At 31.5% G+C, this 15988-nt stretch overlaps 1 pseudogene; it reads left to right on the top strand.

Moving 5' to 3' along the window:
* Positions 1-301: 301 nt before the first annotated feature.
* On the top strand, positions 302-4614 carry LOC125840072 (beta-glucosidase 18-like; annotated as a pseudogene).
* Positions 4615-15988: the final 11374 nt, after the last annotated feature.

Consider the following 15988-nt stretch of genomic DNA (forward strand, 5'->3'; position numbering starts at 1 on the left):
GGGGCAGAGCCACCTTGTACTGAGGGGTTCATCCGAACTCCCTTCGGCGGAAAATTATATTATTTATATATAGTTAAAATAATTTTTTATGTATATAATGTAGATGTCGAACCCCTTTCGGCTACTTCGTATGTCTATTTCTACAGATTTTGAACCCCCTTATTGAAAATTTTGGCTCCGCCATTACATCTAAGAGTGGCTATAAATAGACTTTATCTGTTATATTTAGTCAAATATTATCATATAAAATAAACATGAATGATTAATACATTTATCTTATTTTGTACTTAAAATTGTTTACAGGTAGAATACCAAATGGAGGAAGTGGAGACATAGCTGACGACCATTACCATCGTTACTTGGTATTAGGGATGTTTATGGTTATGGTTAAAAATCAAATCAAATCGCAATTCGAATTAAATCAATTTAAAAGATTCATATTTGTTTTATTTTGATTAGGTTTGGTTTTAAATTTTGAAAATCGATACTATTTGGTTTGGTTTTGATTTGGTTTTGGTTTTACTAAAAATGAATCGCAAAAATAACCAAACAAAACCGATAAATTAGATATATAAATTTTATAATTATTTATATATTATTCATAAATAAAATATAAATATTTTGTTAAATTTTGATTAACTTAAGAATTTAACTTTACCATTTTCTGAAGCTCAACACTTAAATTTTAGCCTAACTATTACAATCCTTAGTCCAAGTCCATCAAAATTCATTGATTTAGTCTTTACCTACCCTACCTTATATAAAATAGTCACACTTTCTCTTAAATGAATCACTTTGTTCGTGGAATAATAACTCTAGCATTGCTTAATTGAACCTACAGTAGCTTTCTGTGGATTGTTCATGTACTAGTTTGTGTCTATCGAGATATGTATGTCCTCAAAAAATTTATTACTTTCAAATCGAAAAAACCAGAAAAACTGAACCAAATAGAATCAAACCGACAATAACCACACCGACGATTATTTTTTTCGTTTGATTTGATTTGATTTTAGAAATTTAAAAAACCGACTAGATTGGTTTGATTTTGGTTTTAACCAATAACCAATCCAAACCGAACCACGAACACCCCTTGTTGGCTCTGCATTCAAAAAATAGAGGTTGCATTATTCTTGGATTTCAAAAATAAAATAAAATAGCAAATCCAAAATAATTATTTAATTTGATTTTAACATTCGATACATATGTTAATTATGTATTTAATTTGTTTTAATGAATAATGACAGGAAGACATTGACATAATGGCCTCTCTTGGAGTAAATGCATATCAATTCTCCATTTCTTGGAGTAGAATTTTACCCAGTATGTTTTATTTTATTTTCTGGCTCCTCTCTTAGGGTGTGTTTGGTACAAAGAAAAATATTTTGCAGTAAAAAAAAGTGTTTCTTTAGAGTACTAAATAGATTTTTTTTAGTTTATTTTATTTTGTTCATAAATAAGCAAAAAATATTTTATATATTCATTTTACTTATTTGTTATTTTAAAAATATAATTTGTAGAACTTTAATCTCTTTCCCTTCTTTCTAATTAAAAAAGATATTTTTCTCATTTTTATGATATTTGTTTTACAAGAAAATTAACAAACGAAATATAGGAAAATAAAAAATTATTTGATGTTGTTTAAATATGTTTTTTGAACAGGAGGAAAGTTAGGGCATGTGAATCCAGCTGGAATAAAATTTTACAATAACTTTATTGATAATCTCCTACTCAAAGGTGGTTGATAATTTACAGTAATTCTCTAATTAGTCAATTCTTTTTATTTTTACATTTTATGACCAAAAAGCTAAATTAATTATGATGGTCATATTAATAAAATGCAGGAATAATACCATTTGTGACTATCCACCATTATGACTATCCTCAGGAATTTGAAGACAGATTTCAGGCCTGGCTCAGTCCTCTTATGCAGTAAGATTTTTTATACCGTCAGATCATCTTTATCTATTATAGTGTATAACTTGTCTTATATTTCAAGATTAATTAATTAAATATATTCTTAACATAAAATAATATCGTTTACTTTGAGTCATATCCCACACATTTTTTTTTTAAAACGATACTCTTAAGAGTATAGTTTCATATTACTTGAGATGTTCTTCTCAAATTTATTAGTTTAGATGTGTTAGGTGTGAAACTCAACAAAAATGGATAGTAAGGTGTGTTTTTGACACTCACTAGATTATATATATATTCAAAATTACGACCGTGACGTTCTAGAATTTTTTTGAATCTCCTTATATAAAAGTTCTGATTCCACCATTATTTAATTACAGGGAGGAGTTTGTTCACTTTGCTGAAATATGTTTTAAGAGTTTTGGTAATAGAGTGAAATATTGGGCCACTTTAAATGAGCCAAATTTATATATGGAAATGGCCTATTTAAAAGGTGTATTTCCACCTTCCCATTGTTCTCCCCCTTTTGGGAAAATGTTCTTATGGTAATTCAGATATTGAGCCTTTGCTTGTTGTCCACAACTCAATTTTGGCCCATGCCAAAGCTGTCAAAATCTATCGTGACCAATTCTAGGTAATAACAACGCCTTTTGTCTAAATATTTTTCAACTCTTATATGATATAACATGAAAATCAATGTCAAAAACGAGAACTTGATTACATAAAATGTTATTATAGAAAATGACTGTACAAACTGTAGGAAAAACAAGGTGGAACGATAGGAATGGTTGCGAGCGCTTACATATATAAGCCAATGACGGATAATGAGGCTGACAACAAAGCAACAAACAGGGCTTTAGCCTTTCATGTTGCCTGGTACGTTATAATACTCATGATCCAATAGAGTCCGACTTTAAAATCGACATTTTTTGAACGCTATAAATCAAAAGGTATCCTTCCTAAAAATACAGACCAAAATGGATGTCACTTCACCCATTTATGAGCGAATTGTGATAAACAAAGTTAACTTTCGTTAGTTCACCCCAAAACTCCAAAAAAAAAAAAACACATTACTTAATTAAGGTGAACTAACGGAAGTTAACTATGTTTACTACAGTTCGCCCACAAATGAGCGAAGTGTTCATTTTAGTCTATGTTTTTAGGGTGGGTCTATTTTGATATGTAGCATTCAAAAAGTGTTTGTTTTGAAGCCGGACTTTGATCATATATATATATATGGACATTATTTATAAATATCCCATTTTTTTTACTTCTTGTTCGTACTGATTCAGTTTATATGATGTACTTTGTCTTTTCTTGTTTATTCTAAATTATTGACCTCGATAAATATTATATGATCATGCAGGCTTCTTGATCCTCTAGTATATGGAGATTATTCAATAGAAATGCGTCATTATCTTGGGACAAAATTACCAGTATTCAGCTCGGAAGAAAAAATACTTATAAAAAACAGCACTGATTTCATAGGACTTAATCATTATACAACATGGTTTGTGAAAGATTGCCTTAATTCAAATTGTACATGCATGGAGAGTGATGTTCTTTGTACACATGGCGAAAATAGAGCCATTCGTGGCTATGTGCTTATTACTGGACAAAAAGATGGTGCATACATAGGAGATCAAGTAAATAATTTCTTCCTGACGATTCTCTAAATATGTAACTATTTATTTATAAAAATCATTTTTATTATTCAAAATTATGCTTTAATTGATCAAATTAATGATCATCGAGTTGATTTTTCAGATGGGAATGCCCGGAGTATATGTGGTTCCGCAAGGCATGGAAGATATCGTTGATTATGTTAACAAGAGATACAATAACTTGCCTATATTTGTGACTGAAAATGGTAAAGGTTTTAATCTCTTTAATTAATTAAAATGGAAATTAGAAATGTTAAATTTACGTAAATTATGATATATACATACTTCATGAAGGGTATGGATCAAATGAGAATCAAGAAGAATATGATATGGACCAAGATAGGATACGAATTACATATCACAAAGCATACTTAGCATCTTTGGCTCGATCAATTAGGTATTTATCTTTGGTAATAATAACGCGGAGTAATTAATTTTCGATCATATAAAGTTTTTCCAAGTGAATTAATTAAATATATATGTGTATAAAAAATGTCTACTTTATTTGGATCAATAAAACACGAATTGTAAAGTCATAGTATTTATGTATATCAGTATAAGTGTATATATACACAACTTATATTTTTACATACACAAACTCGTAAGATCTAATATATATATTAAGAGTACTCAATCACTATATATATATATAAACTTGATTTAAGATATATTTTTAATTATTTTTCATTAATAAATTATGTTGGACAGGAATGGTGCTGATGTACGTGGTTATTTCGTATGGAGTTTAATGGATAATTTTGTGTGGAGATTTGGTTACACCGTCAAATTTGGGCTTTATCATGTTGATCATTTTTCTTTGAATCGAAGCCCAAAATTATCGGCCCATTGGTTTAGAGATTTTCTCACAAACACTAGCCTCAACAATATACAAGCAAAGAGCTCAATATGAAAACAATTTAATAGAGTATTTCTCGAACATAAATGATTTTAGACCTTCTTAACATGTATTTGATCATCAAGAATGTTAGGCAACATTTCAGTATTTTGAGTTTATCTTTGGAAAGAACTTCGTTGATTTCATTTACTTTGAAAAAGAATAATATGTGATGTCTTGATCTTTTTGAATATAAACTTAAATAAACTCCCTCAAGATAACTGAAAAGTGTAGCAGTGGTCTTGGGGTTCATTATGGAGTTCAGGTTGCCTTCATTTTTAGTTAGGGTACATTTGTATGTCCTTATTATTTAAAATGCTATATTTTTATATTTTGCTCAAGTATAAATATTAGATCTAAAATATTATGTAATTTTTTTCACATAGTTGTAATGAAAAATATTTCAATTCTCTTTCTTTCAAGGTTCTCAATACTATTTTAAAGTCCTAGATAAATTTCTATAATTTCTAATTGATTTTTATTATCAACACACTTCTCAACTAAGAAAAAATATCACAATATGTGTATCTCTCTTTATATATTTTATGTCACGCTTATTTAAAAAAAATATGTGTGTGTGTCACGATTGTTTAAAATAATTTTGTAATTGACTAGTTTTATATATACAAGATTTTTGTATTTTGTCAACTTTTATCGTTTATGTTATCGACTTATATCGCTTGTTCATTTCAGACTAGTTTTATTTATGCAAAGATTTTTGTATTTTGTCAATTTCTATCGTTTATATTATCGACTTATATCACTTGTTCATTTCAGCTATATTTTTTTATCATTCAACCTATAAATATTGGTGTTGGTCAATATTTTTATTTTTTAATTATTATTGAGCACTAAATAAGTATTACAGTACTAATAATTTAATCCTTACACTTTTTTTTTTAAAAAAAAAAAAACTTGTGCTTTTTTGGGGTATTAATTTGAAAGATTTTTTTTAAAAAAATAAAGTAAGACACTACAAAGTGAAAGTTAAAACAACGCTCAATATTTTTTCAAAAAGAGCTCAATGATGAAGAGCAAAAATGAGGAAAAAAATATTAAAAAGGCATGATAAGGTGGGTTAAAATTTAGTGAAAATGTGATAAATGAAAGAGAAGATAATACTTGATAAGCTGAAGTGGTAGTTCCAAATAAAAACCCATCTGGAAATTCTGATTTCTTCACATTTTTCTGTTCCTCATATGAATTTACAAATACAAATAGTAGTAAACACAGAAAAAAAGAAGTTCGGTTTGTTTGAATAGATTATCGTTCTTCGTCGTTACATAATGTCACATATTCATAATGAACCTACATGAAATTGTAGGGTATGGGTAGAGCTACTATGAAAACGTTGAGTAAATGATAAAATATAATTATTAAATAATAAATAAAGACAAAATGAGAAGAAAATACCAAGGTAACGAAACAATCACAACAATCATTTTGTCATTACCTAACGATCAATTTAAACAATACAATACAACTAAATTTAGATAACAATCAAAACAAATATTATTTTTAAACTAACAATACAATACAACGGTAACAACCCTCCAAAACAATGTGCTATTAAATTATGATCTAAAAAGTTGATAAGTTACTAAATAAATTAATTTAAAAAGGTCATCAGGGAATAGGTATTAATGAATATAAAATCAGGGGTACGTGAGTGGGACCTCAATAAAATAATTTCATTTAATAATATGACAAATCACATAAACAGTTGGTCCAGTAAATGACATTAAATTACAGTACTTTTTGGTAGAATATTTTTATTTTGATTGTTGAACTGAGTGTTTTATATCTTTAGCAATTTGTGTTAATTAAACTTAAAAACACTATTCAACTCAAAATATTTGTAGTGGGCTCTAAATAACGATAATGTATCAGTGGAGATACAATGATATATATACACACGACATGACATACACAAATATAATTGTTACGTATTTTTATAGGTCAATTGTATGTTTTACTAAATTTTATATATATATTGAAAAAAAATATTGTTATTTCTTTTCATTTTTAAAAAATATTTCCGCTAAATCGAGTAATTTTACCCCTAATTTTATATCATTTCTAGATAAATTCCCATAAAAATATGGAAATCTGGTTGATCAAGTCCCAATGATGGGCCGCTTTAGGTAAAATTGGGCCTGACAACGTGTGGGCCTTGAGAGATCCCATTAAAGTACCTTAAGTTTGTCTTTTCGAGCAAAAGTAGGCTAGAGTCCAACTCGGAGGCCACGTAGTATGGTAGATATCGTATCATCATATTGAAATCAAATTCTTTTATACCCTAATTTTGGTACTGATGTATACTCGTACTTATTGTGCAATTTTTTGAAAAATGATGATACGATATTTGGTATTCAAATATATCATTGCATATAATTTGTGTATATTATTATAATACCAATAGATTTATAAATTAGTGTTGGTACAAAACTAATTATTTAGTCGTTGGAACTAGCATTATTTATCTTTATTGAAATGTTTTTGTTTGTATAATTAATCAGTGCAATATACGAATTTATTTTTCACATTTGTAAATCCCCGATTTATTATAAATCCATTGAACTAAGTGGATTGTCTGTTGAGTTTATACATGAATTACTTGAATTCATGTATGTATATTTCCAAGGTGATATGATCCATTGTGGATAACTATGTACCTATTTGTTTGGGCATTTAACATGATGACCTTTGTTTGGGAGTGCACCCCCAAATGAACCTTGCAGTGAACGGTCCGAATTAAGTCGGGGCTCCAAAGGCCAAACAATATGGCATGTATTCTTTGAAATAAGTAATTTTAAATCGAAAAATTTATAATATATAAGTTCATTTTGCATTATTTATGTAAATTTAATTCTTATCTTATTAGAGACTTGTCTTGAAATTAATTTTAGTGTGATTAAAGCTCTTAACGCCCATGGGGTGATAAAAAAAATCGGGGCCAAAAGTCTCATGGGACTTATGCCCCAGTAGATGGGATATATATTCGAAAATTGCATTTTAAAATATTTTTATACTTAGTTTTGGGAAATTAATACATAAATAATTACTTATTCAATATCTCCACTCAGCAAAATAGAGATAAGGTTTGTGTATATCTCACTCTTTTTAAACTTTTGCTTATATATTTGGATATGTTATTGTACTTATTAACAATCTTTTCTAAATTGATGGTCATATTAAACACTAGCGTATAAAGAAGCTATCCTCAAGATATAACCGCTAACTAACAAGGATTGCGTATAGAGTGATAATTGTGATATTAGAGACATATCGTATATACATTTGTCTAGCCTAAATTATCAACTACCCTATGTTACTATAAGGACTTAAGGAGTATTTGATACTACAATTTTTCACAAATTCTCAGTTTTCTATATAGTTTAAATTTAAATTACACCAATAATGTTATTGTTAACTTAAATCTTTAAAGAACTAAAAGTGGAAAATCTTTAGTGGCTCGAAACGCAGCAGCCACCTATTATACTTTTTTTCAGAAAAAATAAAATAAAAAATATATAGATATCTTTTTCAGTTTAAGATGTATCAACAGAACCATTTCAATCATTTCCTAGCTCAATAATTATTTTTATTGGTTTCCATTCAATATTTGTATTTTTATTGGGATCTGATTAAATTTGAATTTGTACATTACATATTCAATTTTTGTGGGATAGGATGTTTTTCCATTAACAAAGACTCGATTTCAAAACCTTTGTTAGAAATATCCGGGTCTAATTATTTAATTGGAAATAAAATTAAATAATTTTTTGATAGGTTGTTAAGATCGTGACATGTGTCCCTCCATTAGTCCAAAGGGTATACACGCTCCAAAAATTAGAAGATAGGGGCATCAACGCTCTTAAAGTATAACGAGGAATATTTAGATACCATTTACGAAAGTTCAAGAGTATATTTGTCCTTTTTCCTTTTTTTTTAATTAGCACTAGCTAGCTTAGCATAACAGGAACATAAACAAATTAAAAACACTACCGCCTCTCCATCAAACGGTTCGATCAGATCAGCAGCAGGAAAATCCAAAACAGTTGGTAATAATATTGAGACATTGATAGATACCCTCACATATTTTCATACCAAGGGCCATGTCCTCAGCCTGGGCGGTCGCAGCAACGAGGAATAACCGGAGATGATAGTTGAGCTTTGTCGGATCTCATCCATACCTCAAGTCGAGAAGATTTCGAAAATCTATTGTATAGTAAACATTGTCATCGGTTCCTCCCTTCCGGATAAATCGACAGTCGATGCTGCCCTAGCAATCAATGTTCCCTGAGTACACCAACTTGCAAACAGAGCAAGTGGTATTGTTGGGAGGAGGGTTCATGTTGATGACGGACGGAGGAGGGGGAGGGTCCGTAGCAGAAAGGAGGACGACGAAGAAAGGGTCACTCGTGAGCGGAGGGTTGACGTTGACAACGGAATCTATAGTAGGGTTCGTAGAAGAATCAATCGAGACGGAGGAAGGGTCACTCGTGACCGTAGCAGAAACCTGAGGAAGGGTTGACGTTGACGATGGAGTCTGTAGCAGGGTTCGTAGAAGAAACAATCTAGACGGAGAAAGGGCCACTTGTGACAGTAGCAGAAATGACTGAGGAAGGGTTACTCGGGACCTGAGTGGGAGTAGACATATTTCATTTTCAGGGAAAGAAAAGGAAAGGGGAGGGTCTCCGTTAAGAATTGGGAATGGGTATTTTTATAGGGTAGTGGTACATTTTTATTTTGTATTTATTGAAAAGACGGGATAAAAAAAGCAAACTCCTCCTTTATATTCTTGCATATAATGAACCTTTTAATTAAAAACCTTCAAGCCATTTTTATTTATTTAATTAAAATTAATACTCTAGCTTGTCTGCATGCATTGAAGAATTTATTTAATGACCCAAAATCTTTCTATATTATAGTCGGAAACAAGATAGTTAATAATACCGCGAATCACATCTACTGCTAAATTAGGGAACACGTACAAAATGTAATAGGAATTTTATTTGTGGATGAATTAATTGATTATTGAAATTCACTAAGTACTAAGGGAGGAACCATAGCTTATATATCAATGCTTTGGCTCAAATGATATATTTTGTTTTGGCCAAATACATAAACAAATCCCTAAACTTGTTGGGTTTTTCCCCTCAGGTACCTCAACTATGCTATTTTCCTATTGAATCATTGAACCACCCATAATTTGTTCCTTTTAAACACCGTTGGCTGATGTGGAACCAAACTTCAACAAATATTTTTTGGCTGATGTGCGCGTGAGATCAACCTTCCCCACGTGGAAATTCCAACAAATCATACTTCAACCCAATTACACGTCAGCGCCACATATTCAATCCTCAAACCTAAAAATTAAAGCCCCTTCATTTCCCCCCAAAACAATTCTAACCCGATGCTAGACGAGAAAACCCGAACAATTGTTCTTCTTTTAGTGACATTTACAACTAAAATTCTCAGATTTTGAAGTGATTTCGAGTGTTTTGTTAAAGGAATCATCAAAGATTGTAGATGATTTTGGAGTTCAATCACGATTTCTGAGTTGACGGGTGTGAGGTAAGTTCATTCCCTAATTTCTATGTTATTTTTATTGTTGTAATGTGATATATACTGCATTTTAGTATTAATGTGATGGTGTGTTGTTAATATCTGAAAAAAGTTAGGGTTTTTTTGTTTCTTATTGTTCATAACATGTCAGAAATTTTTGGGGCTTTCGCCTTGTTTTAGGGCATCTTATGGACACCATTATTATAACTCATTTTCATCATGGTGATAAATTTATTCAGGACAAAAATGGAATTACTTTTAAATGGGAAAACGAGGTGGAATATGTTAATATCAACAAGGTCCACTTCTCAATAATCGAATTACTTTTTTACACTAAACAATTGGGGTAGATTATTGTTGGTAGGTTCTGTTAAAGACCCTACAAAAAATGACTTTATTGAGGTGGAAACTGATTTCACTTTACTAAATCTTATCAAAGACCTAAAGGATGGTGACTTTTTAGACCTTTATGTGAAGCATGTGGTGGATGATGTAGAAGTGATCGCCACAACTGGTTTGCTTTGTGGGCCTGTAGTTGAAAAAAATAGCAATGTGGTTGGTGAAGAAGACTTACAAGATATAAATGTGACTACAAGTGAAGGGTTGAATCATGAGGCAGAATCTGAAAATGTTAATGTAGAAGTTGAGCCAGGGGATATATCAGATCTAGAAGAGGGATGAGCCGGATCAAATCAAGAAAGCAGTGTTGACTCTCAAGAGGATGTTATTCCTGATGAGGATGACTCTGAGGTTGATGAAGAATTGGGGCTCTTAGAAATGAAAGGAGAAACAAAGTGAAAAAGAAAAAACCTATTCAAACTGAGGAAATAAAGCTTGGAACAACTAGTATTGATAAAGAATTTGAAGACATAGGAAGGAATAAGGCTGCTAGATACACTGGAAGACTAGGCGGTGATGAGCAATATATAGATTGCTCAAAATTGGATAGTGATGACAGTAGGGATAAATTGGATCCAGATTTTGTGAGGGGTGTTGATTTACCAGCAAGAAGAAAAAGTAAAAAGGTAAGATTTGATCCTGATTGTGTTCTAGCTATTTTTGAGCTTGGTATGGTATTTGAAGTGCTGAAAAGTTGTTGAGGACTATTCTTGTTAATATAAAATTAGGCTAAAGTTGAAGCCTAATGACAAAAAAAGGGTTAGAGTTAAGTGTGAGGACACGAAATGTAAATGGTTGTTGTTTGCTAGTATAAATAAGGATTCTGGTGATTTTATTGTAAAAAATTATTATCCCGTGCATATATGTCCTCAATCAATCAAGAACAAGTTGTGTACATCTAAGTTTGTTGCAGAAAAGTTCAATAATGAAATTACCTGTCAACCATATATAAGATTGTGGTAAATTCAGTAATTGGTGAGAAAAAATTTGGGTTATATGTTGGAAAAACTGTTTGTCATAGGGCAAAACATAGGGTTATCAAGGACTTCTTAGGTGATTGAAAGATAGAATTTTCAAGATTGTGTGATTATGCAGGCATGATTAAACATACTAATCCTGGTACTTCATGTTGGGTGATAACAGATAGAGAGTCTCAGCCAGGAAAAACTTTGTTTGTTTACTTCTATGTTTGCTTTGATACATTGAAGAGAGGCTGGTTGGAAGGATGCAGAAAAATTATTGGTTTTGATGGATGCTTTCTAAAGGTTTTTACAAGGGTGAATTGTTGGTTGTTGTTGGTAGAAATGAAAATCAACAGATGTTTCCAATTGCATGGGCTGTTGTTGACACAGAGACAAAACACAGTTGGAGTTTTTTCCTCAATTACTTGATAGAAGATCTGAACTTAGGCACAGGACATGGACTGACTATTATGTCAGATATGCAGAAGGTTAGATAGTTTTTATATTGTAGCTTGATCTCTTATTTTTTAATTTCTTGTGTTGTTAATACTTTTAAATTTTTCTGCTATAACTATTTACATAGGGTTTTGTACCAACTTTATGTGAGTTGCTACCAGTTAGTAAGCAGAGAAGGTGTGCTAGACATATCTGGTCCAACTGGCATCAAATATGGAGTGGTAAAGAAAGAAGGAACCAGTTCTGGAGATGTGCTAAGTCAAGTTTTGAAGTGAAATTTGAAAATGAGATGGATAAACTCAACAAATTAGGTAATAAAATTTGTGAGGACTTGTTGCATTATGAATAAACTACTTGGTGCAAAACATATTTTAAGGAGCATTCTAAGTGTGACATTGTTGAAAACAATATGTGTGAAACTTTTAATTCTTGGATACTAACTGCTAGACATAAGGTTATTATAACTATGTTAGAGGAGATTAGACACAAGATAATGGACAGAAATATTGCAATGAGACAATTTGTTGAAACTTGGATCTCAAATATCTCTTTTATGGCTAGACTAGTACTTGAAGAGAAAAAAGATCTTATTAGACTTTGTGAAGTTAGATTCAATGGTGATATTGGGTTTGAAATTTTAGATGGTCAGTACAGGCATATTGTTGATATAAGGAAGAAGACATGTACATGTAGAACATGACAATTGAGGGGCATACCATGTCAACATGTTGTGCTTGCATATCAGCACAAAGACATAGAACCTGAACTTGAAGTAGTGCATTGGTATAGGAAAACAACTTTCTTGAAGGCTTATAATCACTTTCTACAGCCAATACCAAACATGAAAATGTGGCCTCACACTAGTGGTGTAGTGATTGAACCTTCTGAACCAAAAGTCATGCCTGGTAGGCCACCAAAGTGCAAAAGAAAGACAAAGAATGAGCCTAGGAAAAAGTATGGAAAGTTGTCCAAAAGAGGAGTAAAAATGAGTTGCTCATTGTGTCATCAAATAGGCCACAACAAAAAAGCTTGTTCAACCATGGTAAGTTATTATTCTCTTTTAATTCATCTACAATTAGCTTCAATTATTTAAAGTAATCAATTATTATTACTGTATTAATAGGCTGGGATGGAACAACCTGGAGGCTACCAAAGTAGACAACCAAGCTCAAGCTAGCCACCAGTGTTTAGCCAACCATCAAGCTCAAGCCATTCACCATTTTTTTAGCAGACTATCAAGCTCAAGTTAGCCACCAGTATTCAGTCAGCAAGGTAGTTTTATGTGTTTTGATTCTTCAGCTGTTAGAAGAGAAAATAACATGCAAAAAGCAGAGGCACTGAGAGAGGCACTAACAGAGGCATTGGTAGAGGCACTGAAGGTGTATTAAGTCAGCAACCTGATCAACCAAGGGCTATGTGAGATTCAATATCAACATGAAGACAAAAAAGGACCAAGACTGTAGGATTTGGCATCTATACAAATGCAAGTGGCAGTCAAACCTTTAATGTATGTGTACACATAATTTTGTTCATTTCTTACTTTACTATATAAAGTCTCATTTTAACACATTTCTATGCAGCCTGGTACTTCAGGAGAAAGAGTTATTACTCCGGGAGTTTATAAGGATGCAACTCCAACAAATATTAATATTGGTTATAAGCCTCGAGGACTCAAGTGGAATGGTGGAGATGCTGTCACAGCTTCACAATTGCAACATATCAGTCAATCAAGAAAAAACAAACGTGGAACATCTAGTGCACCAAAAAATGCCTAATTTCAGCAGAAAAGTCACTTTTTGGATGTGTAATCAGCAGCAAAAACTTGTATTGACTGCTATGAAATGTCTTTTGGTGTCTTTTAAGTACATTAACTTATTTGTAGTACTGCTTTTAATTAGTTGTCATGGATTGGTATGTTTGATTGGAGCTCACTAGAGCAAATTAATGGTATGAATGATCAGAATAATTGTGTTTTACTTCAAGTCATTTGAAAACATTAGAAAACAAATGAGACTAACATACAGCTTGTCTTCATTCGTTCAATCAAAATCATTACAATAAGAACACAATTGAAGGCATTTACAATAGAAAAGCCGATCAAAATTGCCCTCATAGAGAACACTACAATCTATCATACATACTTTTATGAAGAAATCTAGTAGAAGACAAATGAACCAACTAAGATCATTTTGTTACATAAATCCAAGTAGCCAATATCACCCCTACGACAATGCATATCATCCATACTTTTCTTGATCGATTCCTCTCCAATTTATATGTTTTGACTCTTTTCAACAAACGCCATATCACCCTCCTAGCTTGAGCTGGCATTTCATCATCATACTATTGGAAATATCCACATCCATCTCGTGCCTACAAAATTAAAGAAAAAATTGAATTACAAATAAGGTGATTCTTTACTATATTAGATAATAAAAATGAATTACCTTTGAAGTTTTGCAACAAAGGAACCTACGTCCAGGGTTGGATTGCGTCCATGAGGTGTTCATTTTCACAACGACCCTACAATGACATAGCACATTTACAGTTGAAGAAGAAGAAATCAATGAAGTAGATAACTTCGACATTGGAACTTAATGATTAAGAAGAAATCAATGAAGAAGAGATATATTCTAATGAGCTAAAGAGGAGAAATAATGATGAAGAGAAACAAAAGAGAAGAAATAAGAGAAGAACGGGAGAAATTAGGGTTAAAGTGGGGAAGAAAATCGTTGGTGGGTGGTTCAGCATCCACATCAACGACTTTAAAGCGTCTTCACGCGCTCAAACGACGTGAGGTCATGTTTGGTTCCACATCAACCAACGGTGTTTAAAAGGAACAAATTATGGAAGGTTCAATGATTCAATAGGAAAATGGCATAGTTGAGGTACCTGATGGGAAAAACCCAACAAGTTTAGGGATCTGTTTATGAGTTCGGCCTTTTGTTTTTAAAAATAATAATATTGTAGCTATATATAAAGTCATCAAAATTTTCTTAGCCCATGGGGCCCGCCCAACCCAACCTGTTATTGTGGTAGAGTTGGAATATGATTTTTCAAGCCCATTTAAAACTAAAGCTTATAAGCCCAACCATATAAGCCCTTGACCCTTGAGTCTTGATCAGTTTTGGGTCGGGGTCGGCCCATGAGCCAAAGTTTTTTATTTAATGGTAACTTACAATAATCTCACTAGTATATAATTTAATTACTTAAATAAATGTTATGTTGTAATATTATGGATCTTACCAGATTTTGGTACGTTTAGATATATGTATCTCAGAATATATGGAATCAAAATTAGGTTAATTTGTTCTACATACACTTTATCCAAATAGATTCACATGTATCTGGGACATATAGACACATTTCGTGTCCTCACCTCCCTTCCATCTTGCTTGTCACTCTCTTATCTCGCTCACATATCTGGTATGCGAGATACATGTCAATTACGCTAGACTTTTTGCTACTGTTATTGAAACAATACCATTGTCTGCAATATTTGATTTGAAAATCTTCTTATTTTCCTGATGTTATAGAATTATACGTTCGGAAAAAAAAGGCTTGCCCGTCCCAGCCCTCGACCCTTCTGAATTGGGTTGGGTTGGGCACTTTTAAGCCCTTCCAAATAAAGGGTCAAACCACCTTTGAAATTTCTAGTAACTAAAAAATGCAAATTAGTAATTGCAAAAGATATGCAAATATTTGGGCCCACCAATAAAAACAATAAAGTTTATCTGCTATGCGGACGATGGGACCCACCTATAAAAACAATATTTGTCTTTTTCTTACTTTAAATGAGTGAAGAGAATAAAAAACGAAGTGAATAATAATTAATAATATGTTGTGCTTTTTGGCTCTTTTCTAATAGTTTGGCAAAAGAGGACATTCTTTTTTACCACAAATTATTTAGGTATAAGAAAGATATATAGATTAACTTGCAATGATAAATGTTAATCTCCTTAATTAATCAATTAAAATCGCAATTAGAAATGTTAATTGGAAATAATTTATTATATATACATACTTCATGCAAGGTATGCATCAAATGTTATATCAAATGTATGCCTTGTATTAAAAAAATTATTAGCGTGACAGGTTTTTAAAATAAATGAGTTGAATATTTTTAA

Source organism: Solanum verrucosum, unplaced genomic scaffold (genome assembly GCF_900185275.1).
Source record: "Solanum verrucosum unplaced genomic scaffold, falcon-dt-bn FXZP01000277.1, whole genome shotgun sequence".
NCBI lineage: Eukaryota > Viridiplantae > Streptophyta > Magnoliopsida > Solanales > Solanaceae > Solanum > Solanum verrucosum.